At 39.0% G+C, this 22,944-nt stretch overlaps 48 non-coding genes across 48 annotated transcripts; all 48 read left to right on the top strand.

Annotated features, from left to right (window-relative positions):
* The first annotated feature begins 228 nt into the window (after window positions 1–228).
* trnal-uag (transfer RNA leucine (anticodon UAG)) lies at window positions 229–311 on the top strand. Its single transcript has one exon. It is a non-coding gene; the product is annotated as a tRNA-Leu (tRNA).
* A 696-nt stretch (window positions 312–1,007) lies between these two features.
* trnal-uag (transfer RNA leucine (anticodon UAG)) lies at window positions 1,008–1,088 on the top strand. Its single transcript has one exon. It is a non-coding gene; the product is annotated as a tRNA-Leu (tRNA).
* A 311-nt stretch (window positions 1,089–1,399) lies between these two features.
* On the top strand, window positions 1,400–1,482 carry trnal-uag (transfer RNA leucine (anticodon UAG)). Its single transcript has one exon. It is a non-coding gene; the product is annotated as a tRNA-Leu (tRNA).
* A 565-nt stretch (window positions 1,483–2,047) lies between these two features.
* On the top strand, window positions 2,048–2,128 carry trnal-uag (transfer RNA leucine (anticodon UAG)). Its single transcript has one exon. It is a non-coding gene; the product is annotated as a tRNA-Leu (tRNA).
* A 311-nt stretch (window positions 2,129–2,439) lies between these two features.
* Window positions 2,440–2,520, top strand: trnal-uag (transfer RNA leucine (anticodon UAG)). Its single transcript has one exon. It is a non-coding gene; the product is annotated as a tRNA-Leu (tRNA).
* Window positions 2,521–2,831: 311 nt separating this feature from the next.
* Window positions 2,832–2,914, top strand: trnal-uag (transfer RNA leucine (anticodon UAG)). Its single transcript has one exon. It is a non-coding gene; the product is annotated as a tRNA-Leu (tRNA).
* A 696-nt stretch (window positions 2,915–3,610) lies between these two features.
* Window positions 3,611–3,691, top strand: trnal-uag (transfer RNA leucine (anticodon UAG)). The gene has a single exon. It is a non-coding gene; the product is annotated as a tRNA-Leu (tRNA).
* A 311-nt stretch (window positions 3,692–4,002) lies between these two features.
* Window positions 4,003–4,085, top strand: trnal-uag (transfer RNA leucine (anticodon UAG)). The gene has a single exon. It is a non-coding gene; the product is annotated as a tRNA-Leu (tRNA).
* Window positions 4,086–4,396: 311 nt separating this feature from the next.
* On the top strand, window positions 4,397–4,477 carry trnal-uag (transfer RNA leucine (anticodon UAG)). The gene has a single exon. It is a non-coding gene; the product is annotated as a tRNA-Leu (tRNA).
* Window positions 4,478–4,781: 304 nt separating this feature from the next.
* On the top strand, window positions 4,782–4,864 carry trnal-uag (transfer RNA leucine (anticodon UAG)). The gene has a single exon. It is a non-coding gene; the product is annotated as a tRNA-Leu (tRNA).
* Window positions 4,865–5,175: 311 nt separating this feature from the next.
* On the top strand, window positions 5,176–5,256 carry trnal-uag (transfer RNA leucine (anticodon UAG)). The gene has a single exon. It is a non-coding gene; the product is annotated as a tRNA-Leu (tRNA).
* A 695-nt stretch (window positions 5,257–5,951) lies between these two features.
* Window positions 5,952–6,032, top strand: trnal-uag (transfer RNA leucine (anticodon UAG)). The gene has a single exon. It is a non-coding gene; the product is annotated as a tRNA-Leu (tRNA).
* A 703-nt stretch (window positions 6,033–6,735) lies between these two features.
* trnal-uag (transfer RNA leucine (anticodon UAG)) lies at window positions 6,736–6,818 on the top strand. The gene has a single exon. It is a non-coding gene; the product is annotated as a tRNA-Leu (tRNA).
* A 311-nt stretch (window positions 6,819–7,129) lies between these two features.
* On the top strand, window positions 7,130–7,210 carry trnal-uag (transfer RNA leucine (anticodon UAG)). The gene has a single exon. It is a non-coding gene; the product is annotated as a tRNA-Leu (tRNA).
* A 304-nt stretch (window positions 7,211–7,514) lies between these two features.
* Window positions 7,515–7,597, top strand: trnal-uag (transfer RNA leucine (anticodon UAG)). Its single transcript has one exon. It is a non-coding gene; the product is annotated as a tRNA-Leu (tRNA).
* A 311-nt stretch (window positions 7,598–7,908) lies between these two features.
* trnal-uag (transfer RNA leucine (anticodon UAG)) lies at window positions 7,909–7,991 on the top strand. Its single transcript has one exon. It is a non-coding gene; the product is annotated as a tRNA-Leu (tRNA).
* A 311-nt stretch (window positions 7,992–8,302) lies between these two features.
* trnal-uag (transfer RNA leucine (anticodon UAG)) lies at window positions 8,303–8,385 on the top strand. Its single transcript has one exon. It is a non-coding gene; the product is annotated as a tRNA-Leu (tRNA).
* Window positions 8,386–8,693: 308 nt separating this feature from the next.
* Window positions 8,694–8,776, top strand: trnal-uag (transfer RNA leucine (anticodon UAG)). The gene has a single exon. It is a non-coding gene; the product is annotated as a tRNA-Leu (tRNA).
* A 709-nt stretch (window positions 8,777–9,485) lies between these two features.
* On the top strand, window positions 9,486–9,568 carry trnal-uag (transfer RNA leucine (anticodon UAG)). Its single transcript has one exon. It is a non-coding gene; the product is annotated as a tRNA-Leu (tRNA).
* A 308-nt stretch (window positions 9,569–9,876) lies between these two features.
* Window positions 9,877–9,959, top strand: trnal-uag (transfer RNA leucine (anticodon UAG)). Its single transcript has one exon. It is a non-coding gene; the product is annotated as a tRNA-Leu (tRNA).
* Window positions 9,960–10,668: 709 nt separating this feature from the next.
* Window positions 10,669–10,749, top strand: trnal-uag (transfer RNA leucine (anticodon UAG)). Its single transcript has one exon. It is a non-coding gene; the product is annotated as a tRNA-Leu (tRNA).
* A 311-nt stretch (window positions 10,750–11,060) lies between these two features.
* On the top strand, window positions 11,061–11,143 carry trnal-uag (transfer RNA leucine (anticodon UAG)). Its single transcript has one exon. It is a non-coding gene; the product is annotated as a tRNA-Leu (tRNA).
* Window positions 11,144–11,454: 311 nt separating this feature from the next.
* Window positions 11,455–11,537, top strand: trnal-uag (transfer RNA leucine (anticodon UAG)). Its single transcript has one exon. It is a non-coding gene; the product is annotated as a tRNA-Leu (tRNA).
* Window positions 11,538–11,848: 311 nt separating this feature from the next.
* trnal-uag (transfer RNA leucine (anticodon UAG)) lies at window positions 11,849–11,931 on the top strand. The gene has a single exon. It is a non-coding gene; the product is annotated as a tRNA-Leu (tRNA).
* Window positions 11,932–12,242: 311 nt separating this feature from the next.
* trnal-uag (transfer RNA leucine (anticodon UAG)) lies at window positions 12,243–12,325 on the top strand. Its single transcript has one exon. It is a non-coding gene; the product is annotated as a tRNA-Leu (tRNA).
* Window positions 12,326–12,636: 311 nt separating this feature from the next.
* Window positions 12,637–12,717, top strand: trnal-uag (transfer RNA leucine (anticodon UAG)). Its single transcript has one exon. It is a non-coding gene; the product is annotated as a tRNA-Leu (tRNA).
* A 304-nt stretch (window positions 12,718–13,021) lies between these two features.
* On the top strand, window positions 13,022–13,104 carry trnal-uag (transfer RNA leucine (anticodon UAG)). Its single transcript has one exon. It is a non-coding gene; the product is annotated as a tRNA-Leu (tRNA).
* Window positions 13,105–13,415: 311 nt separating this feature from the next.
* Window positions 13,416–13,498, top strand: trnal-uag (transfer RNA leucine (anticodon UAG)). The gene has a single exon. It is a non-coding gene; the product is annotated as a tRNA-Leu (tRNA).
* Window positions 13,499–13,809: 311 nt separating this feature from the next.
* Window positions 13,810–13,890, top strand: trnal-uag (transfer RNA leucine (anticodon UAG)). The gene has a single exon. It is a non-coding gene; the product is annotated as a tRNA-Leu (tRNA).
* A 304-nt stretch (window positions 13,891–14,194) lies between these two features.
* trnal-uag (transfer RNA leucine (anticodon UAG)) lies at window positions 14,195–14,277 on the top strand. The gene has a single exon. It is a non-coding gene; the product is annotated as a tRNA-Leu (tRNA).
* Window positions 14,278–14,588: 311 nt separating this feature from the next.
* trnal-uag (transfer RNA leucine (anticodon UAG)) lies at window positions 14,589–14,669 on the top strand. The gene has a single exon. It is a non-coding gene; the product is annotated as a tRNA-Leu (tRNA).
* A 695-nt stretch (window positions 14,670–15,364) lies between these two features.
* trnal-uag (transfer RNA leucine (anticodon UAG)) lies at window positions 15,365–15,445 on the top strand. Its single transcript has one exon. It is a non-coding gene; the product is annotated as a tRNA-Leu (tRNA).
* Window positions 15,446–16,148: 703 nt separating this feature from the next.
* trnal-uag (transfer RNA leucine (anticodon UAG)) lies at window positions 16,149–16,231 on the top strand. Its single transcript has one exon. It is a non-coding gene; the product is annotated as a tRNA-Leu (tRNA).
* A 311-nt stretch (window positions 16,232–16,542) lies between these two features.
* On the top strand, window positions 16,543–16,623 carry trnal-uag (transfer RNA leucine (anticodon UAG)). The gene has a single exon. It is a non-coding gene; the product is annotated as a tRNA-Leu (tRNA).
* Window positions 16,624–16,927: 304 nt separating this feature from the next.
* On the top strand, window positions 16,928–17,010 carry trnal-uag (transfer RNA leucine (anticodon UAG)). The gene has a single exon. It is a non-coding gene; the product is annotated as a tRNA-Leu (tRNA).
* Window positions 17,011–17,321: 311 nt separating this feature from the next.
* trnal-uag (transfer RNA leucine (anticodon UAG)) lies at window positions 17,322–17,404 on the top strand. The gene has a single exon. It is a non-coding gene; the product is annotated as a tRNA-Leu (tRNA).
* Window positions 17,405–17,715: 311 nt separating this feature from the next.
* On the top strand, window positions 17,716–17,798 carry trnal-uag (transfer RNA leucine (anticodon UAG)). The gene has a single exon. It is a non-coding gene; the product is annotated as a tRNA-Leu (tRNA).
* Window positions 17,799–18,106: 308 nt separating this feature from the next.
* On the top strand, window positions 18,107–18,189 carry trnal-uag (transfer RNA leucine (anticodon UAG)). The gene has a single exon. It is a non-coding gene; the product is annotated as a tRNA-Leu (tRNA).
* Window positions 18,190–18,898: 709 nt separating this feature from the next.
* trnal-uag (transfer RNA leucine (anticodon UAG)) lies at window positions 18,899–18,981 on the top strand. Its single transcript has one exon. It is a non-coding gene; the product is annotated as a tRNA-Leu (tRNA).
* Window positions 18,982–19,289: 308 nt separating this feature from the next.
* On the top strand, window positions 19,290–19,372 carry trnal-uag (transfer RNA leucine (anticodon UAG)). The gene has a single exon. It is a non-coding gene; the product is annotated as a tRNA-Leu (tRNA).
* Window positions 19,373–20,081: 709 nt separating this feature from the next.
* trnal-uag (transfer RNA leucine (anticodon UAG)) lies at window positions 20,082–20,162 on the top strand. Its single transcript has one exon. It is a non-coding gene; the product is annotated as a tRNA-Leu (tRNA).
* A 311-nt stretch (window positions 20,163–20,473) lies between these two features.
* Window positions 20,474–20,556, top strand: trnal-uag (transfer RNA leucine (anticodon UAG)). Its single transcript has one exon. It is a non-coding gene; the product is annotated as a tRNA-Leu (tRNA).
* Window positions 20,557–20,867: 311 nt separating this feature from the next.
* Window positions 20,868–20,950, top strand: trnal-uag (transfer RNA leucine (anticodon UAG)). The gene has a single exon. It is a non-coding gene; the product is annotated as a tRNA-Leu (tRNA).
* Window positions 20,951–21,261: 311 nt separating this feature from the next.
* trnal-uag (transfer RNA leucine (anticodon UAG)) lies at window positions 21,262–21,344 on the top strand. Its single transcript has one exon. It is a non-coding gene; the product is annotated as a tRNA-Leu (tRNA).
* Window positions 21,345–21,655: 311 nt separating this feature from the next.
* On the top strand, window positions 21,656–21,738 carry trnal-uag (transfer RNA leucine (anticodon UAG)). Its single transcript has one exon. It is a non-coding gene; the product is annotated as a tRNA-Leu (tRNA).
* A 311-nt stretch (window positions 21,739–22,049) lies between these two features.
* trnal-uag (transfer RNA leucine (anticodon UAG)) lies at window positions 22,050–22,130 on the top strand. Its single transcript has one exon. It is a non-coding gene; the product is annotated as a tRNA-Leu (tRNA).
* Window positions 22,131–22,434: 304 nt separating this feature from the next.
* trnal-uag (transfer RNA leucine (anticodon UAG)) lies at window positions 22,435–22,517 on the top strand. Its single transcript has one exon. It is a non-coding gene; the product is annotated as a tRNA-Leu (tRNA).
* A 311-nt stretch (window positions 22,518–22,828) lies between these two features.
* Window positions 22,829–22,909, top strand: trnal-uag (transfer RNA leucine (anticodon UAG)). The gene has a single exon. It is a non-coding gene; the product is annotated as a tRNA-Leu (tRNA).
* Window positions 22,910–22,944: the final 35 nt, after the last annotated feature.

Here is a 22,944-nt window from a genome sequence, read left to right on the forward strand (position 1 = left end):
AGTTGAAATATAATATTCCATGTGTGATTAAGAGGCATATTTAATAAATGATAGCAAGATGTTTTTCATCATTTTAGATACTTTCAGTATTTTTAGGTCAGGATTGCAAAGCAGTCTGAGGTACTGCGTTCAGGTTCAAGAATTCACTTCAAAAGTGTGATGAACAACAACAGTCATCTGTGACAGGATGATATTTTTTACAATTTCCACTATTTGACATATTTCTCAGTCAGGATGGCCGAGCGGTCTAAGGCGCTGCGTTTAGGCCGCAGTCTCCACTGGAGGCGTGGGTTCAAATCCCACTTCTGACAGTCACTGGTGTTGTTCGTTGCCTGAGACATATGTAACATATTTCTCTCTGAATTGAAATACCGCAATGGTTTTTGTGTTAAAGAGTTGAAACATAATATTCCATGTGTGATTAAGAGGCATATTTAATAAATGATAGCAAGATGTTTTTCAGCATTTTAGATACTTTCAGTATTTTTAGGTCAGGATTGCAAAGCGGTCTGAGGTACTGCGTTCAGGTTCAAGAATTCACTTCAAAAGTGTGATGAACAACAAATGTCATCCGTGACAGCATGATATTTTTTATAATTTCCACTACTTGACATATTTCTCAGTCAGGATGGCCGGGCGGTCTAAGGCGCTGCGTTTAGGCCGCAGTCTCCACTGGAGGCGGGTTCAAATCCCACTTCTGACAGTCACTGGTGTTGTTCGTTGGCTGAGACATATGTAACATATTTCTCGCTGAATTGAAATACAGCTATGGTTTTTGTGTTAAAGAGTTGAAACATGATGTGTTATTTGGAGGCATATTTAATAAATGATAGCAAGATGTTTTTCATCATTTTAGATACTTTCAGTATTTTTAGGTCAGGATTGCAAAGCAGTCTGAGGTACTGCGTTCAGGTTCAAGAATTCACTTCAAAAGTGTGATGAACAACAAATGTCATCTGTGACAGCATGATATTTTTTATAATTTCCACTATTTGACATATTTCTCAGTCAGGATGGCCGAGCGGTCTAAGGCGCTGCGTTTAGGCCGCAGTCTCCACTGGAGGCGGGTTCAAATCCCACTTCTGACAGTCACTGGTGTTGTTCGTTGGCTGAGACATATGTAACATATTTCTCTCTGAATTGAAATACCGCAATGGTTTTTGTGTTAAAGAGTTGAAACATAAGATTCCATGTGTGATTAAGAGGCATATTTAATAAATGATAGCAAGATGTTTTTCATCATTTTAGATACTTTCAGTATTTTTAGGTCAGGATTGCAAAGCGGTCTGAGGTACTGCGTTCAGGTTCAAGAATTCACTTCAAAAGTGTGATGAACAACAAATGTCATCTGTGACAGCATGATATTTTTTATAATTTCCGCTATTTGACATATTTCTCAGTCAGGATGGCCGAGCGGTCTAAGGCGCTGCGTTTAGGCCGCAGTCTCCACTGGAGGCGTGGGTTCAAATCCCACTTCTGACAGTCACTGGTGTTGTTCGTTGGCTGAGACATATGTAACATATTTCTCGCTGAATTGAAATACCGCAATGGTTTTTGTATTAAAGAGTTGAAACATAAGATTCCATGTGTGATTAAGAGGCATATTTAATAAATGATAGCAAGATGTTTTTCATCATTTTAGATACTTTCAGTATTTTTAGGTCAGGATTGCAAAGCGGTCTGAGGTACTGCGTTCACTGGAGGCGTCCACTGGAGGCGTGGGTTCAAATCCCACTTCTGACAGTCACTGGTGTTGTTCGTTGGCTGAGACATATGTAACATATTTCTCTCTGAATTGAAATACCGCAATGGTTTTTGTGTTAAAGAGTTGAAACATAATGTGTTATTTGGAGGCATATTTAATAAATGATAGCAAGATGTTTTTCAGCATTTTAGATACTTTCAGTATTTTTAGGTCAGGATTGCAAAGCGGTCTGAGGTACTGCGTTCAGGTTCAAGAATTCACTTCAAAAGTGTGATGAACAACAAATGTCATCTGTGACAGCATGATATTTTTTATAATTTCCACTATTTGACATATTTCTCAGTCAGGATGGCCGAGCGGTCTAAGGCGCTGCGTTTAGGCCGCAGTCTCCACTGGAGGCGGGTTCAAATCCCACTTCTGACAGTCACTGGTGATGTTTGTTGGCTGAGACATATGTAAGATATTTCTCTCTGAATTGAAATACAGCAACGGTGTTTGTGTTAAAGAGTTGAAACATAATATTCCATGTGTTATTTGGAGGCATATTTAATAAATGATAGCAAGATGTTTTTCAGCATTTTAGATACTTTCAGTATTTTTAGGTCAGCATTGCAAAGCGGTCTGAGGTACTGCGTTCAGGTTCAAGAATTCACTTCAAAAGTGTGATGAACAACAAATGTCATCTGTGACAGCATGATATTTTTTATAATTTCCACTATTTGACATATTTCTCAGTCAGGATGGCCGAGCGGTCTAAGGCGCTGCGTTTAGGCCGCAGTCTCCACTGGAGGCGGGTTCAAATCCCACTTCTGACAGTCACTGGTGTTGTTCGTTGGCTGACACATATGTAACATATTTCTCGCTGAATTGAAATACAGCTATGGTTTTTGTGTTAAAGAGTTGAAATATAATATTCCATGTGTGATTAAGAGGCATATTTAATAAATGATAGCAAGATGTTTTTCATCATTTTAGATACTTTCAGTATTTTTAGGTCAGGATTGCAAAGCAGTCTGAGGTACTGCGTTCAGGTTCAAGAATTCACTTCAAAAGTGTGATGAACAACAACAGTCATCTGTGACAGGATGATATTTTTTACAATTTCCACTATTTGACATATTTCTCAGTCAGGATGGCCGAGCGGTCTAAGGCGCTGCGTTTAGGCCGCAGTCTCCACTGGAGGCGTGGGTTCAAATCCCACTTCTGACAGTCACTGGTGTTGTTCGTTGCCTGAGACATATGTAACATATTTCTCTCTGAATTGAAATACCGCAATGGTTTTTGTGTTAAAGAGTTGAAACATAATATTCCATGTGTGATTAAGAGGCATATTTAATAAATGATAGCAAGATGTTTTTCAGCATTTTAGATACTTTCAGTATTTTTAGGTCAGGATTGCAAAGCGGTCTGAGGTACTGCGTTCAGGTTCAAGAATTCACTTCAAAAGTGTGATGAACAACAAATGTCATCCGTGACAGCATGATATTTTTTATAATTTCCACTACTTGACATATTTCTCAGTCAGGATGGCCGGGCGGTCTAAGGCGCTGCGTTTAGGCCGCAGTCTCCACTGGAGGCGGGTTCAAATCCCACTTCTGACAGTCACTGGTGTTGTTCGTTGGCTGAGACATATGTAACATATTTCTCGCTGAATTGAAATACAGCTATGGTTTTTGTGTTAAAGAGTTGAAACATGATGTGTTATTTGGAGGCATATTTAATAAATGATAGCAAGATGTTTTTCATCATTTTAGATACTTTCAGTATTTTTAGGTCAGGATTGCAAAGCAGTCTGAGGTACTGCGTTCAGGTTCAAGAATTCACTTCAAAAGTGTGATGAACAACAAATGTCATCTGTGACAGCATGATATTTTTTATAATTTCCACTATTTGACATATTTCTCAGTCAGGATGGCCGAGCGGTCTAAGGCGCTGCGTTTAGGCCGCAGTCTCCACTGGAGGCGGGTTCAAATCCCACTTCTGACAGTCACTGGTGTTGTTCGTTGGCTGAGACATATGTAACATATTTCTCGCTGAATTGAAATACAGCTATGGTTTTTGTGTTAAAGAGTTGAAATATAATATTCCATGTGTGATTAAGAGGCATATTTAATAAATGATAGCAAGATGTTTTTCATCATTTTAGATACTTTCAGTATTTTTAGGTCAGGATTGCAAAGCAGTCTGAGGTACTGCGTTCAGGTTCAAGAATTCACTTCAAAAGTGTGATGAACAACAACAGTCATCTGTGACAGGATGATATTTTTTACAATTTCCACTATTTGACATATTTCTCAGTCAGGATGGCCGAGCGGTCTAAGGCGCTGCGTTTAGGCCGCAGTCTCCACTGGAGGCGTGGGTTCAAATCCCACTTCTGACAGTCACTGGTGTTGTTCGTTGGCTGAGACATATGTAACATATTTCTCTCTGAATTGAAATACCGCAATGGTTTTTGTGTTAAAGAGTTGAAACATAATATTCCATGTGTGATTAAGAGGCATATTTAATAAATGATAGCAAGATGTTTTTCAGCATTTTAGATACTTTCAGTATTTTTAGGTCAGGATTGCAAAGCGGTCTGAGGTACTGCGTTCAGGTTCAAGAATTCACTTCAAAAGTGTGATGAACAACAAATGTCATCTGTGACAGCATGATATTTTTTATAATTTCCACTACTTGACATATTTCTCAGTCAGGATGGCCGAGCGGTCTAAGGCGCTGCGTTTAGGCCGCAGTCTCCACTGGAGGCGGGTTCAAATCCCACTTCTGACAGTCACTGGTGTTGTTTGTTGGCTGAGACATATGTAAGATATTTCTCTCTGAATTGAAATACCGCAACGGTGTTTGTGTTAAAGAGTTGAAACATAATGTGTTATTTGGAGGCATATTTAATAAATGATAGCAAGATGTTTTTCATCATTTTAGATACTTTCAGTATTTTTAGGTCAGGATTGCAAAGCGGTCTGAGGTACTGCGTTCAGGTTCAAGAATTCACTTCAAAAGTGTGATGAACAACAAATGTCATCTGTGACAGCATGATATTTTTTACAATTTCCACTACTTGACATATTTCTCAGTCAGGATGGCCGAGCGGTCTAAGGCGCTGCGTTTAGGCCGCAGTCTCCACTGGAGGCGTGGGTTCAAATCCCACTTCTGACAGTCACTGGTGTTGTTCGTTGGCTGAGACATTTGTAACATATTTATCTCTGAATTGAAATACAGCTATGGTTTTTGTGTTAAATAGTTGAAATATATAATTCCATGTGTGATTAAGAGGCATATTTAATAAATGATAGCAAGATGTTTTTCATCATTTTAGATACTTTCAGTATTTTTAGGTCAGGATTGCAAAGCGGTCTGAGGTACTGCGTTCAGGTTCAAGAATTCACTTCAAAAGTGTGATGAACAACAAATGTCATCTGTGACAGCATGATATTTTTTATAATTTCCACTACTTGACATATTTCTCAGTCAGGATGGCCGAGCGGTCTAAGGCGCTGCGTTTAGGCCGCAGTCTCCACTGGAGGCGGGTTCAAATCCCACTTCTGACAGTCACTGGTGTTGTTTGTTGGCTGAGACATATGTAAGATATTTCTCTCTGAATTGAAATACCGCAACGGTGTTTGTGTTAAAGAGTTGAAACATAATATTCCATGTGTGATTAAGAGGCATATTTAATAAATGATAGCAAGATGTTTTTCATCATTTTAGATACTTTCAGTATTTTTAGGTCAGGATTGCAAAGCGGTCTGAGGTACTGCGTTCAGGTTCAAGAATTCACTTCAAAAGTGTGATGAACAACAAATGTCATCTGTGACAGCATGATATTTTTTATAATTTCCACTACTTGACATATTTCTCAGTCAGGATGGCGAGCGGTCTAAGGCGCTGCGTTTAGGCCGCAGTCTCCACTGGAGGCGGGTTCAAATCCCACTTCTGACTGTCACTGGTGTTGTTTGTTGGCTGAGACATATGTAAGATATTTCTCTCTGAATTGAAATACCGCAACGGTGTTTGTGTTAAAGAGTTGAAACATAATGTGTTATTTGGAGGCATATTTAATAAATGATAGCAAGATGTTTTTCAGCATTTTAGATACTTTCAGTATTTTTAGGTCAGGATTGCAAAGCGGTCTGAGGTACTGCGTTCAGGTTCAAGAATTCACTTCAAAAGTGTGATGAACAACAAATGTCATCTGTGACAGCATGATATTTTTTATAATTTCCACTATTTGACATATTTCTCAGTCAGGATGGCCGAGCGGTCTAAGGCGCTGCGTTTAGGCCGCAGTCTCCACTGGAGGCGGGTTCAAATCCCACTTCTGACAGTCACTGGTGTTGTTTGTTGGCTGAGACATATGTAAGATATTTCTCTCTGAATTGAAATACTGCAACGGTGTTTGTGTTAAAGAGTTGAAACATAATATTCCATGTGTTATTTGGAGGCATATTTAATAAATGATAGCAAGATGTTTTTCAGCATTTTAGATACTTTCAGTATTTTTAGGTCAGCATTGCAAAGCGGTCTGAGGTACTGCGTTCAGGTTCAAGAATTCACTTCAAAAGTGTGATGAACAACAAATGTCATCTGTGACAGCATGATATTTTTTATAATTTCCACTATTTGACATATTTCTCAGTCTGGATGGCCGAGCGGTCTAAGGCGCTGCGTTTAGGCCGCAGTCTCCACTGGAGGCGGGTTCAAATCCCACTTCTGACAGTCACTGGTGTTGTTCGTTGGCTGAGACATATGTAACATATTTCTCGCTGAATTGAAATACAGCTATGGTTTTTGTGTTAAAGAGTTGAAATATAATATTCCATGTGTGATTAAGAGGCATATTTAATAAATGATAGCAAGATGTTTTTCATCATTTTAGATACTTTCAGTATTTTTAGGTCAGGATTGCAAAGCAGTCTGAGGTACTGCGTTCAGGTTCAAGAATTCACTTCAAAAGTGTGATGAACAACAACAGTCATCTGTGACAGGATGATATTTTTTACAATTTCCACTATTTGACATATTTCTCAGTCAGGATGGCCGAGCGGTCTAAGGCGCTGCGTTTAGGCCGCAGTCTCCACTGGAGGCGTGGGTTCAAATCCCACTTCTGACAGTCACTGGTGTTGTTCGTTGGCTGAGACATATGTAACATATTTCTCTCTGAATTGAAATACCGCAATGGTTTTTGTGTTAAAGAGTTGAAACATAATATTCCGTGTGTGATTAAGAGGCATATTTAATAAATGATAGCAAGATGTTTTTCATCATTTTAGATACTTTCAGTATTTTTAGGTCAGGATTGCAAAGCGGTCTGAGGTACTGCGTTCAGGTTCAAGAATTCACTTCAAAAGTGTGATGAACAACAAATGTCATCTGTGACAGCATGATATTTTTTATAATTTCCACTACTTGACATATTTCTCAGTCAGGATGGCCGAGCGGTCTAAGGCACTGCGTTTAGGCCGCAGTCTCCACTGGAGGCGGGTTCAAATCCCACTTCTGACAGTCACTGGTGTTGTTTGTTGGCTGAGACATATGTAAGATATTTCTCTCTGAATTGAAATACCGCAACGGTGTTTGTGTTAAAAAGTTGAAACATAATGTGTTATTTGGAGGCATATTTAATAAATGATAGCAAGATGTTTTTCATCATTTTAGATACTTTCAGTATTTTTAGGTCAGGATTGCAAAGCAGTCTGAGGTACTGCGTTCAGGTTCAAGAATTCACTTCAAAAGTGTGATGAACAACAACAGTCATCTGTGACAGCATGATATTTTTTACAATTTCCACTATTTGACATATTTCTCAGTCAGGATGGCCGAGCGGTCTAAGGCGCTGCGTTTAGGCCGCAGTCTCCACTGGAGGCGTGGGTTCAAATCCCACTTCTGACAGTCACTGGTGTTGTTCGTTGGCTGAGACATATGTAACATATTTCTCTCTGAATTGAAATACCGCAATGGTTTTTGTGTTAAAGAGTTGAAACATAATATTCCATGTGTGATTAAGAGGCATATTTAATAAATGATAGCAAGATGTTTTTCATCATTTTAGATACTTTCAGTATTTTTAGGTCAGGATTGCAAAGCGGTCTGAGGTACTGCGTTCAGGTTCAAGAATTCACTTCAAAAGTGTGATGAACAACAAATGTCATCTGTGACAGCATGATATTTTTTATAATTTCAACTACTTGACATATTTCTCAGTCAGGATGGCCGAGCGGTCTAAGGCGCTGCGTTTAGGCCGCAGTCTCCACTGGAGGCGTGGGTTCAAATCCCACTTCTGACAGTCACTGGTGTTGTTCGTTGGCTGAGACATATGTAACATATTTCTCGCTGAATTGAAATACAGCTATGGTTTTTGTGTTAAAGAGTTGAAATATAATATTCCATGTGTGATTAAGAGGCATATTTAATAAATGATAGCAATATGTTTTTCATCATTTTAGATACTTTCAGTATTTTTAGGTCAGGATTGCAAAGCAGTCTGAGGTACTGCGTTCAGGTTCAAGAATTCACTTCAAAAGTGTGATGAACAACAACAGTCATCTGTGACAGCATGATATTTTTTACAATTTCCACTATTTGACATATTTCTCAGTCAGGATGGCCGAGCGGTCTAAGGCGCTGCGTTTAGGCCGCAGTCTCCACTGGAGGCGTGGGTTCAAATCCCACTTCTGACAGTCACTGGTGTTGTTCGTTGGCTGAGACATATGTAACATATTTCTCTCTGAATTGAAATACCGCAATGGTTTTTGTGTTAAAGAGTTGAAACATAATATTCCATGTGTGATTAAGAGGCATATTTAATAAATGATAGCAAGATGTTTTTCATCATTTTAGATACTTTCAGTATTTTTAGGTCAGGATTGCAAAGCGGTCTGAGGTACTGCGTTCAGGTTCAAGAATTCACTTCAAAAGTGTGATGAACAAATGTCATCTGTGACAGCATGATATTTTTTATAATTTCCACTATTTGACATATTTCTCAGTCAGGATGGCCGAGCGGTCTAAGGCGCTGCGTTTAGGCCGCAGTCTCCACTGGAGGCGTGGGTTCAAATCCCATTTCTGACAGTCACTGGTGTTGTTCGTTGGCTGAGACATATGTAAGATATTTCTCGCTGAATTGAAATACCGCAACGGTGTTTGTGTTAAAGAGTTGAAACATAATATTCCATGTGTTATTTAGAGGCATATTTAATAAATGATAGCAAGATGTTTTTCATCATTTTAGATACTTTCAGTATTTTTAGGTCAGGATTGCAAAGCGGTCTGAGGTACTGCGTTCAGGTTTTCACTCAAGAATTCACTTCAAAAGTGTGATGAACAACAAATGTCATCTGTGACAGCATGATATTTTTTATAATTTCCACTATTTGACATATTTCTCAGTCAGGATGGCCGAGCGGTCTAAGGCGCTGAGTTTAGGCCGCAGTCTCCACTGGAGGCGGGTTCAAATCCCACTTCTGACAGTCACTGGTGTTGTTCGTTGGCTGAGACATATGTAACATATTTCTCGCTGAATTGAAATACAGCTATGGTTTTTGTGTTAAAGAGTTGAAATATAATATTCCATGTGTGATTAAGAGGCATAATTAATAAATGATAGCAAGATGTTTTTCATCATTTTAGATACTTTCAGTATTTTTAGGTCAGGATTGCAAAGCAGTCTGAGGTACTGCGTTCAGGTTCAAGAATTCACTTCAAAAGTGTGATGAACAACAACAGTCATCTGTGACAGCATGATATTTTTTACAATTTCCACTATTTGACATATTTCTCAGTCAGGATGGCCGAGCGGTCTAAGGCGCTGCGTTTAGGCCGCAGTCTCCACTGGAGGCGTGGGTTCAAATCCCACTTCTGACAGTCACTGGTGTTGTTCGTTGGCTGAGACATATGTAACATATTTCTCTCTGAATTGAAATACCGCAATGGTTTTTGTGTTAAAGAGTTGAAACATAATATTCCATGTGTGATTAAGAGGCATATTTAATAAATGATAGCAAGATGTTTTTCATCATTTTAGATACTTTCAGTATTTTTAGGTCAGGATTGCAAAGCGGTCTGAGGTACTGCGTTCAGGTTCAAGAATTCACTTCAAAAGTGTGATGAACAAATGTCATCTGTGACAGCATGATATTTTTTATAATTTCCACTATTTGACATATTTCTCAGTCAGGATGGCCGAGCGGTCTAAGGCGCTGCGTTTAGGCCGCAGTCTCCACTGGAGGCGTGGGTTCAAATCCCATTTCTGACAGTCACTGGTGTTGTTCGTTGGCTGAGACATATGTAAGATATTTCTCGCTGAATTGAAATACCGCAACGGTGTTTGTGTTAAAGAGTTGAAACATAATATTCCATGTGTTATTTAGAGGCATATTTAATAAATGATAGCAAGATGTTTTTCATCATTTTAGATACTTTCAGTATTTTTAGGTCAGGATTGCAAAGCGGTCTGAGGTACTGCGTTCAGGTTTTCACTCAAGAATTCACTTCAAAAGTGTGATGAACAACAAATGTCATCTGTGACAGCATGATATTTTTTATAATTTCCACTATTTGACATATTTCTCAGTCAGGATGGCCGAGCGGTCTAAGGCGCTGAGTTTAGGCCGCAGTCTCCACTGGAGGCGGGTTCAAATCCCACTTCTGACAGTCACTGGTGTTGTTCGTTGGCTGAGACATATGTAACATATTTCTCGCTGAATTGAAATACAGCTATGGTTTTTGTGTTAAAGAGTTGAAATATAATATTCCATGTGTGATTAAGAGGCATAATTAATAAATGATAGCAAGATGTTTTTCATCATTTTAGATACTTTCAGTATTTTTAGGTCAGGATTGCAAAGCAGTCTGAGGTACTGCGTTCAGGTTCAAGAATTCACTTCAAAAGTGTGATGAACAACAACAGTCATCTGTGACAGGATGATATTTTTTACAATTTCCACTATTTGACATATTTCTCAGTCAGGATGGCCGAGCGGTCTAAGGCGCTGCGTTTAGGCCGCAGTCTCCACTGGAGGCGGGTTCAAATCCCACTTCTGACAGTCACTGGTGTTGTTTGTTGGCTGAGACATATGTAAGATATTTCTCTCTGAATTGAAATACCGCAACGGTGTTTGTGTTAAAGAGTTGAAACATAATTATCCATGTGTTATTTGGAGGCATATTTAATAAATGATAGCAAGATGTTTTTCAGCATTTTAGATACTTTCAGTATTTTTAGGTCAGGATTGCAAAGCGGTTTGAGGTACTGCGTTCAGGTTCAAGAATTCACTTCAAAAGTGTGATGAACAACAAATGTCATCTGTGACAGCATGATATTTTTTATAATTTCCACTATTTGACATATTTCTCAGTCAGGATGGCCGAGCGGTCTAAGGCGCTGCGTTTAGGCCGCAGTCTCCACTGGAGGCGTGGGTTCAAATCCCACTTCTGACAGTCACTGGTGTTGTTCGTTGGCTGAGACATATGTAACATATTTCTCGCTGAATTGAAATACAGCTATGGTTTTTGTGTTAAAGAGTTGAAATATAATATTCCATGTGTGATTAAGAGGCATATTTAATAAATGATAGCAAGATGTTTTTCATCATTTTAGATACTTTCAGTATTTTTAGGTCAGGATTGCAAAGCAGTCTGAGGTACTGCGTTCAGGTTCAAGAATTCACTTCAAAAGTGTGATGAACAACAACAGTCATCTGTGACAGCATGATATTTTTTACAATTTCCACTATTTGACATATTTCTCAGTCAGGATGGCCGAGCGGTCTAAGGCGCTGCGTTTAGGCCGCAGTCTCCACTGGAGGCGTGGGTTCAAATCCCACTTCTGACAGTCACTGGTGTTGTTCGTTGGCTGAGACATATGTAACATATTTCTCGCTGAATTGAAATACAGCTATGGTTTTTGTGTTAAAGAGTTGAAATATAATATTCCATGTGTGATTAAGAGGCATATTTAATAAATGATAGCAAGATGTTTTTCATCATTTTAGATACTTTCAGTATTTTTAGGTCAGGATTGCAAAGCAGTCTGAGGTACTGCGTTCAGGTTCAAGAATTCACTTCAAAAGTGTGATGAACAACAACAGTCATCTGTGACAGCATGATATTTTTTATAATTTCCACTATTTGACATATTTCTCAGTCAGGATGGCCGAGCGGTCTAAGGCGCTGCGTTTAGGCCGCAGTCTCCACTGGAGGCGTCGGTTCAAATCCCACTTCTGACAGTCACTGGTGTTGTTCGTTGGCTGAGACATATGTAACATATTTCTCGCTGAATTGAAATACAGCTATGGTTTTTGTGTTAAAGAGTTGAAATATAATATTCCATGTGTGATTAAGAGGCATATTTAATAAATGATAGCAAGATGTTTTTCATCATTTTAGATACTTTCAGTATTTTTAGGTCAGGATTGCAAAGCAGTCTGAGGTACTGCGTTCAGGTTCAAGAATTCACTTCAAAAGTGTGATGAACAACAACAGTCATCTGTGACAGGATGATATTTTTTACAATTTCCACTATTTGACATATTTCTCAGTCAGGATGGCCGAGCGGTCTAAGGCGCTGCGTTTAGGCCGCAGTCTCCACTGGAGGCGTGGGTTCAAATCCCACTTCTGACAGTCACTGGTGTTGTTCGTTGGCTGAGACATATGTAACATATTTCTCTCTGAATTGAAATACTGCAATGGTTTTTGTGTTAAAGAGTTGAAACATAATATTCCATGTGTGATTAAGAGGCATATTTAATAAATGATAGCAAGATGTTTTTCAGCATTTTAGATACTTTCAGTATTTTTAGGTCAGCATTGCAAAGCGGTCTGAGGTACTGCGTTCAGGTTCAAGAATTCACTTCAAAAGTGTGATGAACAACAAATGTCATCTGTGACAGCATGATATTTTTTATAATTTCCACTACTTGACATATTTCTCAGTCAGGATGGCCGAGCGGTCTAAGGCGCTGCGTTTAGGCCGCAGTCTCCACTGGAGGCGGGTTCAAATCCCACTTCTGACAGTCACTGGTGTTGTTTGTTGGCTGAGACATATGTAAGATATTTCTCTCTGAATTGAAATACCGCAACGGTGTTTGTGTTAAAGAGTTGAAACATAATGTGTTATTTGGAGGCATATTTAATAAATGATAGCAAGATGTTTTTCAGCATTTTAGATACTTTCAGTATTTTTAGGTCAGGATTGCAAAGCGGTTTGAGGTACTGCGTTCAGGTTCAAGAATTCACTTCAAAAGTGTGATGAACAACAAATGTCATCTGTGACAGCATGATATTTTTTATAATTTCCACTATTTGACATATTTCTCAGTCAGGATGGCCGAGCGGTCTAAGGCGCTGCGTTTAGGCCGCAGTCTCCACTGGAGGCGTGGGTTCAAATCCCACTTCTGACAGTCACTGGTGTTGTTCGTTGGCTGAGACATATGTAACATATTTCTCGCTGAATTGAAATACAGCTATGGTTTTTGTGTTAAAGAGTTGAAATATAATATTCCATGTGTGATTAACAGGCATATTTAATAAATGATAGCAAGATGTTTTTCATCATTTTAGATACTTTCAGTATTTTTAGGTCAGGATTGCAAAGCAGTCTGAGGTACTGCGTTCAGGTTCAAGAATTCACTTCAAAAGTGTGATGAACAACAACAGTCATCTGTGACAGCATGATATTTTTTACAATTTCCACTATTTGACATATTTCTCAGTCAGGATGGCCGAGCGGTCTAAGGCGCTGCGTTTAGGCCGCAGTCTCCACTGGAGGCGTGGGTTCAAATCCCACTTCTGACAGTCACTGGTGTTGTTCGTTGGCTGAGACATATGTAACATATTTCTCGCTGAATTGAAATACAGCTATGGTTTTTGTGTTAAAGAGTTGAAATATAATATTCCATGTGTGATTAAGAGGCATATTTAATAAATGATAGCAAGATGTTTTTCATCATTTTAGATACTTTCAGTATTTTTAGGTCAGGATTGCAAAGCAGTCTGAGGTACTGCGTTCAGGTTCAAGAATTCACTTCAAAAGTGTGATGAACAACAAATGTCATCTGTGACAGCATGATATATTTTATATTTTCCACTACTTGACATATTTCTCAGTCAGGATGGCCGAGCGGTCTAAGGCGCTGCGTTTAGGCCGCAGTCTCCACTGGAGGCGGGTTCAAATCCCACTTCTGACAGTCACTGGTGTTGTTTGTTGGCTGAGACATATGTAAGATATTTCTCTCTGAATTGAAATACCGCAACGGTGTTTGTGTTAAAGAGTTGAAACATAATGTGTTATTTGGAGGCATATTTAATAAATGATAGCAAGATGTTTTTCAGCATTTTAGATACTTTCAGTATTTTTAGGTCAGGATTGCAAAGCGGTCTGAGGTACTGCGTTCAGGTTCAAGAATTCACTTCAAAAGTGTGATGAACAACAAATGTCATCTGTGACAGCATGATATTTTTTATAATTTCCACTACTTGACATATTTCTCAGTCAGGATGGCCGAGCGGTCTAAGGCGCTGCGTTTAGGCCGCAGTCTCCACTGGAGGCGTGGGTTCAAATCCCACTTCTGACAGTCACTGGTGTTGTTCGTTGGCTGAGACATTTGTAACATATTTATCTCTGAATTGAAATACAGCTATGGTTTTTGTGTTAAATAGTTGAAATATATAATTCCATGTGTGATTAAGAGGCATATTTAATAAATGATAGCAAGATGTTTTTCATCATTTTAGATACTTTCAGTATTTTTAGGTCAGGATTGCAAAGCGGTCTGAGGTACTGCGTTCAGGTTCAAGAATTCACTTCAAAAGTGTGATGAACAACAAATGTCATCTGTGACAGCATGATATTTTTTATAATTTCCACTACTTGACATATTTCTCAGTCAGGATGGCCGAGCGGTCTAAGGCGCTGCGTTTAGGCCGCAGTCTCCACTGGAGGCGGGTTCAAATCCCACTTCTGACAGTCACTGGTGTTGTTTGTTGGCTGAGACATATGTAAGATATTTCTCTCTGAATTGAAATACCGCAACGGTGTTTGTGTTAAAGAGTTGAAACATAATATTCCATGTGTGATTAAGAGGCATATTTAATAAATGATAGCAAGATGTTTTTCATCATTTTAGATACTTTCAGTATTTTTAGGTCAGGATTGCAAAGCGGTCTGAGGTACTGCGTTCAGGTTCAAGAATTCACTTCAAAAGTGTGATGAACAACAAATGTCATCTGTGACAGCATGATATTTTTTATAATTTCCACTACTTGACATATTTCTCAGTCAGGATGGCGAGCGGTCTAAGGCGCTGCGTTTAGGCCGCAGTCTCCACTGGAGGCGGGTTCAAATCCCACTTCTGACTGTCACTGGTGTTGTTTGTTGGCTGAGACATATGTAAGATATTTCTCTCTGAATTGAAATACCGCAACGGTGTTTGTGTTAAAGAGTTGAAACATAATGTGTTATTTGGAGGCATATTTAATAAATGATAGCAAGATGTTTTTCAGCATTTTAGATACTTTCAGTATTTTTAGGTCAGGATTGCAAAGCGGTCTGAGGTACTGCGTTCAGGTTCAAGAATTCACTTCAAAAGTGTGATGAACAACAAATGTCATCTGTGACAGCATGATATTTTTTATAATTTCCACTATTTGACATATTTCTCAGTCAGGATGGCCGAGCGGTCTAAGGCGCTGCGTTTAGGCCGCAGTCTCCACTGGAGGCGGGTTCAAATCCCACTTCTGACAGTCACTGGTGTTGTTTGTTGGCTGAGACATATGTAAGATATTTCTCTCTGAATTGAAATACTGCAACGGTGTTTGTGTTAAAGAGTTGAAACATAATATTCCATGTGTTATTTGGAGGCATATTTAATAAATGATAGCAAGATGTTTTTCAGCATTTTAGATACTTTCAGTATTTTTAGGTCAGCATTGCAAAGCGGTCTGAGGTACTGCGTTCAGGTTCAAGAATTCACTTCAAAAGTGTGATGAACAACAAATGTCATCTGTGACAGCATGATATTTTTTATAATTTCCACTATTTGACATATTTCTCAGTCTGGATGGCCGAGCGGTCTAAGGCGCTGCGTTTAGGCCGCAGTCTCCACTGGAGGCGGGTTCAAATCCCACTTCTGACAGTCACTGGTGTTGTTCGTTGGCTGAGACATATGTAACATATTTCTCGCTGAATTGAAATACAGCTATGGTTTTTGTGTTAAAGAGTTGAAATATAATATTCCATGTGTGATTAAGAGGCATATTTAATAAATGATAGCAAGATGTTTTTCATCATTTTAGATACTTTCAGTATTTTTAGGTCAGGATTGCAAAGCAGTCTGAGGTACTGCGTTCAGGTTCAAGAATTCACTTCAAAAGTGTGATGAACAACAACAGTCATCTGTGACAGGATGATATTTTTTACAATTTCCACTATTTGACATATTTCTCAGTCAGGATGGCCGAGCGGTCTAAGGCGCTGCGTTTAGGCCGCAGTCTCCACTGGAGGCGTGGGTTCAAATCCCACTTCTGACAGTCACTGGTGTTGTTCGTTGGCTGAGACATATGTAACATATTTCTCTCTGAATTGAAATACCGCAATGGTTTTTGTGTTAAAGAGTTGAAACATAATATTCCGTGTGTGATTAAGAGGCATATTTAATAAATGATAGCAAGATGTTTTTCATCATTTTAGATACTTTCAGTATTTTTAGGTCAGGATTGCAAAGCGGTCTGAGGTACTGCGTTCAGGTTCAAGAATTCACTTCAAAAGTGTGATGAACAACAAATGTCATCTGTGACAGCATGATATTTTTTATAATTTCCACTACTTGACATATTTCTCAGTCAGGATGGCCGAGCGGTCTAAGGCACTGCGTTTAGGCCGCAGTCTCCACTGGAGGCGGGTTCAAATCCCACTTCTGACAGTCACTGGTGTTGTTTGTTGGCTGAGACATATGTAAGATATTTCTCTCTGAATTGAAATACCGCAACGGTGTTTGTGTTAAAAAGTTGAAACATAATGTGTTATTTGGAGGCATATTTAATAAATGATAGCAAGATGTTTTTCATCATTTTAGATACTTTCAGTATTTTTAGGTCAGGATTGCAAAGCAGTCTGAGGTACTGCGTTCAGGTTCAAGAATTCACTTCAAAAGTGTGATGAACAACAACAGTCATCTGTGACAGCATGATATTTTTTACAATTTCCACTATTTGACATATTTCTCAGTCAGGATGGCCGAGCGGTCTAAGGCGCTGCGTTTAGGCCGCAGTCTCCACTGGAGGCGTGGGTTCAAATCCCACTTCTGACAGTCACTGGTGTTGTTCGTTGGCTGAGACATATGTAACATATTTCTCTCTGAATTGAAATACCGCAATGGTTTTTGTGTTAAAGAGTTGAAACATAATATTCCATGTGTGATTAAGAGGCATATTTAATAAATGATAGCAAGATGTTTTTCATCATTTTAGATACTTTCAGTATTTTTAGGTCAGGATTGCAAAGCGGTCTGAGGTACTGCGTTCAGGTTCAAGAATTCACTTCAAAAGTGTGATGAACAACAAATGTCATCTGTGACAGCATGATATTTTTTATAATTTCAACTACTTGACATATTTCTCAGTCAGGATGGCCGAGCGGTCTAAGGCGCTGCGTTTAGGCCGCAGTCTCCACTGGAGGCGTGGGTTCAAATCCCACTTCTGACAGTCACTGGTGTTGTTCGTTGGCTGAGACATATGTAACATATTTCTCGCTGAATTGAAATACAGCTATGGTTTTTGTGTTAAAGAGTTGAAATATAATATTCCATGTGTGATTAAGAGGCATATTTAATAAATGATAGCAATATGTTTTTCATCATTTTAGATACTTTCAGTATTTTTAGGTCAGGATTGCAAAGCAGTCTGAGGTACTGCGTTCAGGTTCAAGAATTCACTTCAAAAGTGTGATGAACAACAACAGTCATCTGTGACAGCATGATATTTTTTACAATTTCCACTATTTGACATATTTCTCAGTCAGGATGGCCGAGCGGTCTAAGGCGCTGCGTTTAGGCCGCAGTCTCCACTGGAGGCGTGGGTTCAAATCCCACTTCTGACAGTCACTGGTGTTGTTCGTTGGCTGAGACATATGTAACATATTTCTCTCTGAATTGAAATACCGCAATGGTTTTTGTGTTAAAGAGTTGAAACATAATATTCCATGTGTGATTAAGAGGCATATTTAATAAATGATAGCAAGATGTTTTTCATCATTTTAGATACTTTCAGTATTTTTAGGTCAGGATTGCAAAGCGGTCTGAGGTACTGCGTTCAGGTTCAAGAATTCACTTCAAAAGTGTGATGAACAAATGTCATCTGTGACAGCATGATATTTTTTATAATTTCCACTATTTGACATATTTCTCAGTCAGGATGGCCGAGCGGTCTAAGGCGCTGCGTTTAGGCCGCAGTCTCCACTGGAGGCGTGGGTTCAAATCCCATTTCTGACAGTCACTGGTGTTGTTCGTTGGCTGAGACATATGTAAGATATTTCTCGCTGAATTGAAATACCGCAACGGTGTTTGTGTTAAAGAGTTGAAACATAATATTCCATGTGTTATTTAGAGGCATATTTAATAAATGATAGCAAGATGTTTTTCATCATTTTAGATACTTTCAGTATTTTTAGGTCAGGATTGCAAAGCGGTCTGAGGTACTGCGTTCAGGTTTTCACTCAAGAATTCACTTCAAAAGTGTGATGAACAACAAATGTCATCTGTGACAGCATGATATTTTTTATAATTTCCACTATTTGACATATTTCTCAGTCAGGATGGCCGAGCGGTCTAAGGCGCTGAGTTTAGGCCGCAGTCTCCACTGGAGGCGGGTTCAAATCCCACTTCTGACAGTCACTGGTGTTGTTCGTTGGCTGAGACATATGTAACATATTTCTCGCTGAATTGAAATACAGCTATGGTTTTTGTGTTAAAGAGTTGAAATATAATATTCCATGTGTGATTAAGAGGCATAATTAATAAATGATAGCAAGATGTTTTTCATCATTTTAGATACTTTCAGTATTTTTAGGTCAGGATTGCAAAGCAGTCTGAGGTACTGCGTTCAGGTTCAAGAATTCACTTCAAAAGTGTGATGAACAACAACAGTCATCTGTGACAGCATGATATTTTTTACAATTTCCACTATTTGACATATTTCTCAGTCAGGATGGCCGAGCGGTCTAAGGCGCTGCGTTTAGGCCGCAGTCTCCACTGGAGGCGTGGGTTCAAATCCCACTTCTGACAGTCACTGGTGTTGTTCGTTGGCTGAGACATATGTAACATATTTCTCTCTGAATTGAAATACCGCAATGGTTTTTGTGTTAAAGAGTTGAAACATAATATTCCATGTGTGATTAAGAGGCATATTTAATAAATGATAGCAAGATGTTTTTCATCATTTTAGATACTTTCAGTATTTTTAGGTCAGGATTGCAAAGCGGTCTGAGGTACTGCGTTCAGGTTCAAGAATTCACTTCAAAAGTGTGATGAACAAATGTCATCTGTGACGGCATGATATTTTTTATAATTTCCACTATTTGACATATTTCTCAGTCAGGATGGCCGAGCGGTCTAAGGCGCTGCGTTTAGGCCGCAGTCTCCACTGGAGGCGTGGGTTCAAATCCCATTTCTGACAGTCACTGGTGTTGTTCGTTGGCTGAGACATATGTAAGATATTTCTCGCTGAATTGAAATACCGCAACGGTGTTTGTGTTAAAGAGTTGAAACATAATATTCCATGTGTTATTTAGAGGCATATTTAATAAATGATAGCAAGATGTTTTTCATCATTTTAGATACTTTCAGTATTTTTAGGTCAGGATTGCAAAGCGGTCTGAGGTACTGCGTTCAGGTTTTCACTCAAGAATTCACTTCAAAAGTGTGATGAACAACAAATGTCATCTGTGACAGCATGATATTTTTTATAATTTCCACTATTTGACATATTTCTCAGTCAGGATGGCCGAGCGGTCTAAGGCGCTGAGTTTAGGCCGCAGTCTCCACTGGAGGCGGGTTCAAATCCCACTTCTGACAGTCACTGGTGTTGTTCGTTGGCTGAGACATATGTAACATATTTCTCGCTGAATTGAAATACAGCTATGGTTTTTGTGTTAAAGAGTTGAAATATAATATTCCATGTGTGATTAAGAGGCATAATTAATAAATGATAGCAAGATGTTTTTCATCATTTTAGATACTTTCAGTATTTTTAGGTCAGGATTGCAAAGCAGTCTGAGGTACTGCGTTCAGGTTCAAGAATTCACTTCAAAAGTGTGATGAACAACAACAGTCATCTGTGACAGGATGATATTTTTTACAATTTCCACTATTTGACATATTTCTCAGTCAGGATGGCCGAGCGGTCTAAGGCGCTGCGTTTAGGCCGCAGTCTCCACTGGAGGCGGGTTCAAATCCCACTTCTGACAGTCACTGGTGTTGTTTGTTGGCTGAGACATATGTAAGATATTTCTCTCTGAATTGAAATACCGCAACGGTGTTTGTGTTAAAGAGTTGAAACATAATTATCCATGTGTTATTTGGAGGCATATTTAATAAATGATAGCAAGATGTTTTTCAGCATTTTAGATACTTTCAGTATTTTTAGGTCAGGATTGCAAAGCGGTTTGAGGTACTGCGTTCAGGTTCAAGAATTCACTTCAAAAGTGTGATGAACAACAAATGTCATCTGTGACAGCATGATATTTTTTATAATTTCCACTATTTGACATATTTCTCAGTCAGGATGGCCGAGCGGTCTAAGGCGCTGCGTTTAGGCCGCAGTCTCCACTGGAGGCGTGGGTTCAAATCCCACTTCTGACAGTCACTGGTGTTGTTCGTTGGCTGAGACATATGTAACATATTTCTCGCTGAATTGAAATACAGCTATGGTTTTTGTGTTAAAGAGTTGAAATATAATATTCCATGTGTGATTAAGAGGCATATTTAATAAATGATAGCAAGATGTTTTTCATCATTTTAGATACTTTCAGTATTTTTAGGTCAGGATTGCAAAGCAGTCTGAGGTACTGCGTTCAGGTTCAAGAATTCACTTCAAAAGTGTGATGAACAACAACAGTCATCTGTGACAGCATGATATTTTTTACAATTTCCACTATTTGACATATTTCTCAGTCAGGATGGCCGAGCGGTCTAAGGCGCTGCGTTTAGGCCGCAGTCTCCACTGGAGGCGTGGGTTCAAATCCCACTTCTGACAGTCACTGGTGTTGTTCGTTGGCTGAGACATATGTAACATATTTCTCGCTGAATTGAAATACAGCTATGGTTTTTGTGTTAAAGAGTTGAAATATAATATTCCATGTGTGATTAAGAGGCATATTTAATAAATGATAGCAAGATGTTTTTCATCATTTTAGATACTTTCAGTATTTTTAGGTCAGGATTGCAAAGCAGTCTGAGGTACTGCGTTCAGGTTCAAGAATTCACTTCAAAAGTGTGATGAACAACAACAGTCATCTGTGACAGCATGATATTTTTTATAATTTCCACTATTTGACATATTTCTCAGTCAGGATGGCCGAGCGGTCTAAGGCGCTGCGTTTAGGCCGCAGTCTCCACTGGAGGCGTCGGTTCAAATCCCACTTCTGACAGTCACTGGTGTTGTTCGTTGGCTGAGACATATGTAACATATTTCTCGCTGAATTGAAATACAGCTATGGTTTTTGTGTTAAAGAGTTGAAATATAATATTCCATGTGTGATTAACAGGCATATTTAATAAATGATAGCAAGATGTTTTTCATCATTTTAGATACTTTCAGTATTTTTAGGTCAGGATTGCAAAGCAGTCTGAGGTACTGCGTTCAGGTTCAAGAATTCACTTCAAAAGTGTGATGAACAACAACAGTCATCTGTGACAGCATGATATTTTTTACAATTTCCACTATTTGACATATTTCTCAGTCAGGATGGCCGAGCGGTCTAAGGCGCTGCGTTTAGGCCGCAGTCTCCACTGGAGGCGTGGGTTCAAATCCCACTTCTGACAGTCACTGGTGTTGTTCGTTGGCTGAGACATATGTAACATATTTCTCGCTGAATTGAAATACAGCTATGGTTTTTGTGTTAAAGAGTTGAAATATAATATTCCATGTGTGATTAAGAGGCATATTTAATAAATGATAGCAAGATGTTTTTCATCATTTTAGATACTTTCAGTATTTTTAGGTCAGGATTGCAAAGCAGTCTGAGGTACTGCGTTCAGGTTCAAGAATTCACTTCAAAAGTGTGATGAACAACAAATGTCATCTGTGACAGCATGATATTTTTTATAATTTCCACTACTTGACATATTTCTCAGTCAGGATGGCCGAGCGGTCTAAGGCGCTGCGTTTAGGCCGCAGTCTCCACTGGAGGCGGGTTCAAATCCCACTTCTGACAGTCACTGGTGTTGTTTGTTGGCTGAGACATATGTAAGATATTTCTCTCTGAATTGAAATACCGCAACGGTGTTTGTGTTAAAAAGTTGAAACATAATGTGTTATTTCGAGGCATATTTAATAAATGATAGCAAGATGTTTTTCATCATTTTAGATACTTTCAGTATTTTTAGGTCAGGATTGCAAAGCAGTCTGAGGTACTGCGTTCAGGTTCAAGAATTCACTTCAAAAGTGTGATGAACAACAACAGTCATCTGTGACAGCATGATATTTTTTACAATTTCCACTATTTGACATATTTCTCAGTCAGGATGGCCGAGCGGTCTAAGGCGCTGCGTTTAGGCCGCAGTCTCCACTGGAGGCGTGGGTTCAAATCCCACTTCTGACAGTCACTGGTGTTGTTCGTTGGCTGAGACATATGTAACATATTTCTCGCTGAATTGAAATACAGCTATGGTTTTTGTGTTAAAGAGTTGAAATATAATATTCCATGTGTGATTAAGAGGCATATTTAATAAATGATAGCAAGATGTTTTTCATCATTTTAGATACTTTCAGTATTTTTAGGTCAGGATTGCAAAGCAGTCTGAGGTACTGCGTTCAGGTTCAAGAATTCACTTCAAAAGTGTGATGAACAACAAATGTCATCTGTGACAGCATGATATTTTTTATAATTTCCACTACTTGACATATTTCTCAGTCAGGATGGCCGAGCGGTCTAAGGCGCTGCGTTTAGGCCGCAGTCTCCACTGGAGGCGGGTTCAAATCCCACTTCTGACAGTCACTGGTGTTGTTTGTTGGCTGAGACATATGTA

The sequence above is a fragment of the Gasterosteus aculeatus genome, chromosome 15 (genome assembly GCF_964276395.1).
Source record: "Gasterosteus aculeatus chromosome 15, fGasAcu3.hap1.1, whole genome shotgun sequence".
Lineage (NCBI taxonomy): Eukaryota > Metazoa > Chordata > Actinopteri > Perciformes > Gasterosteidae > Gasterosteus > Gasterosteus aculeatus.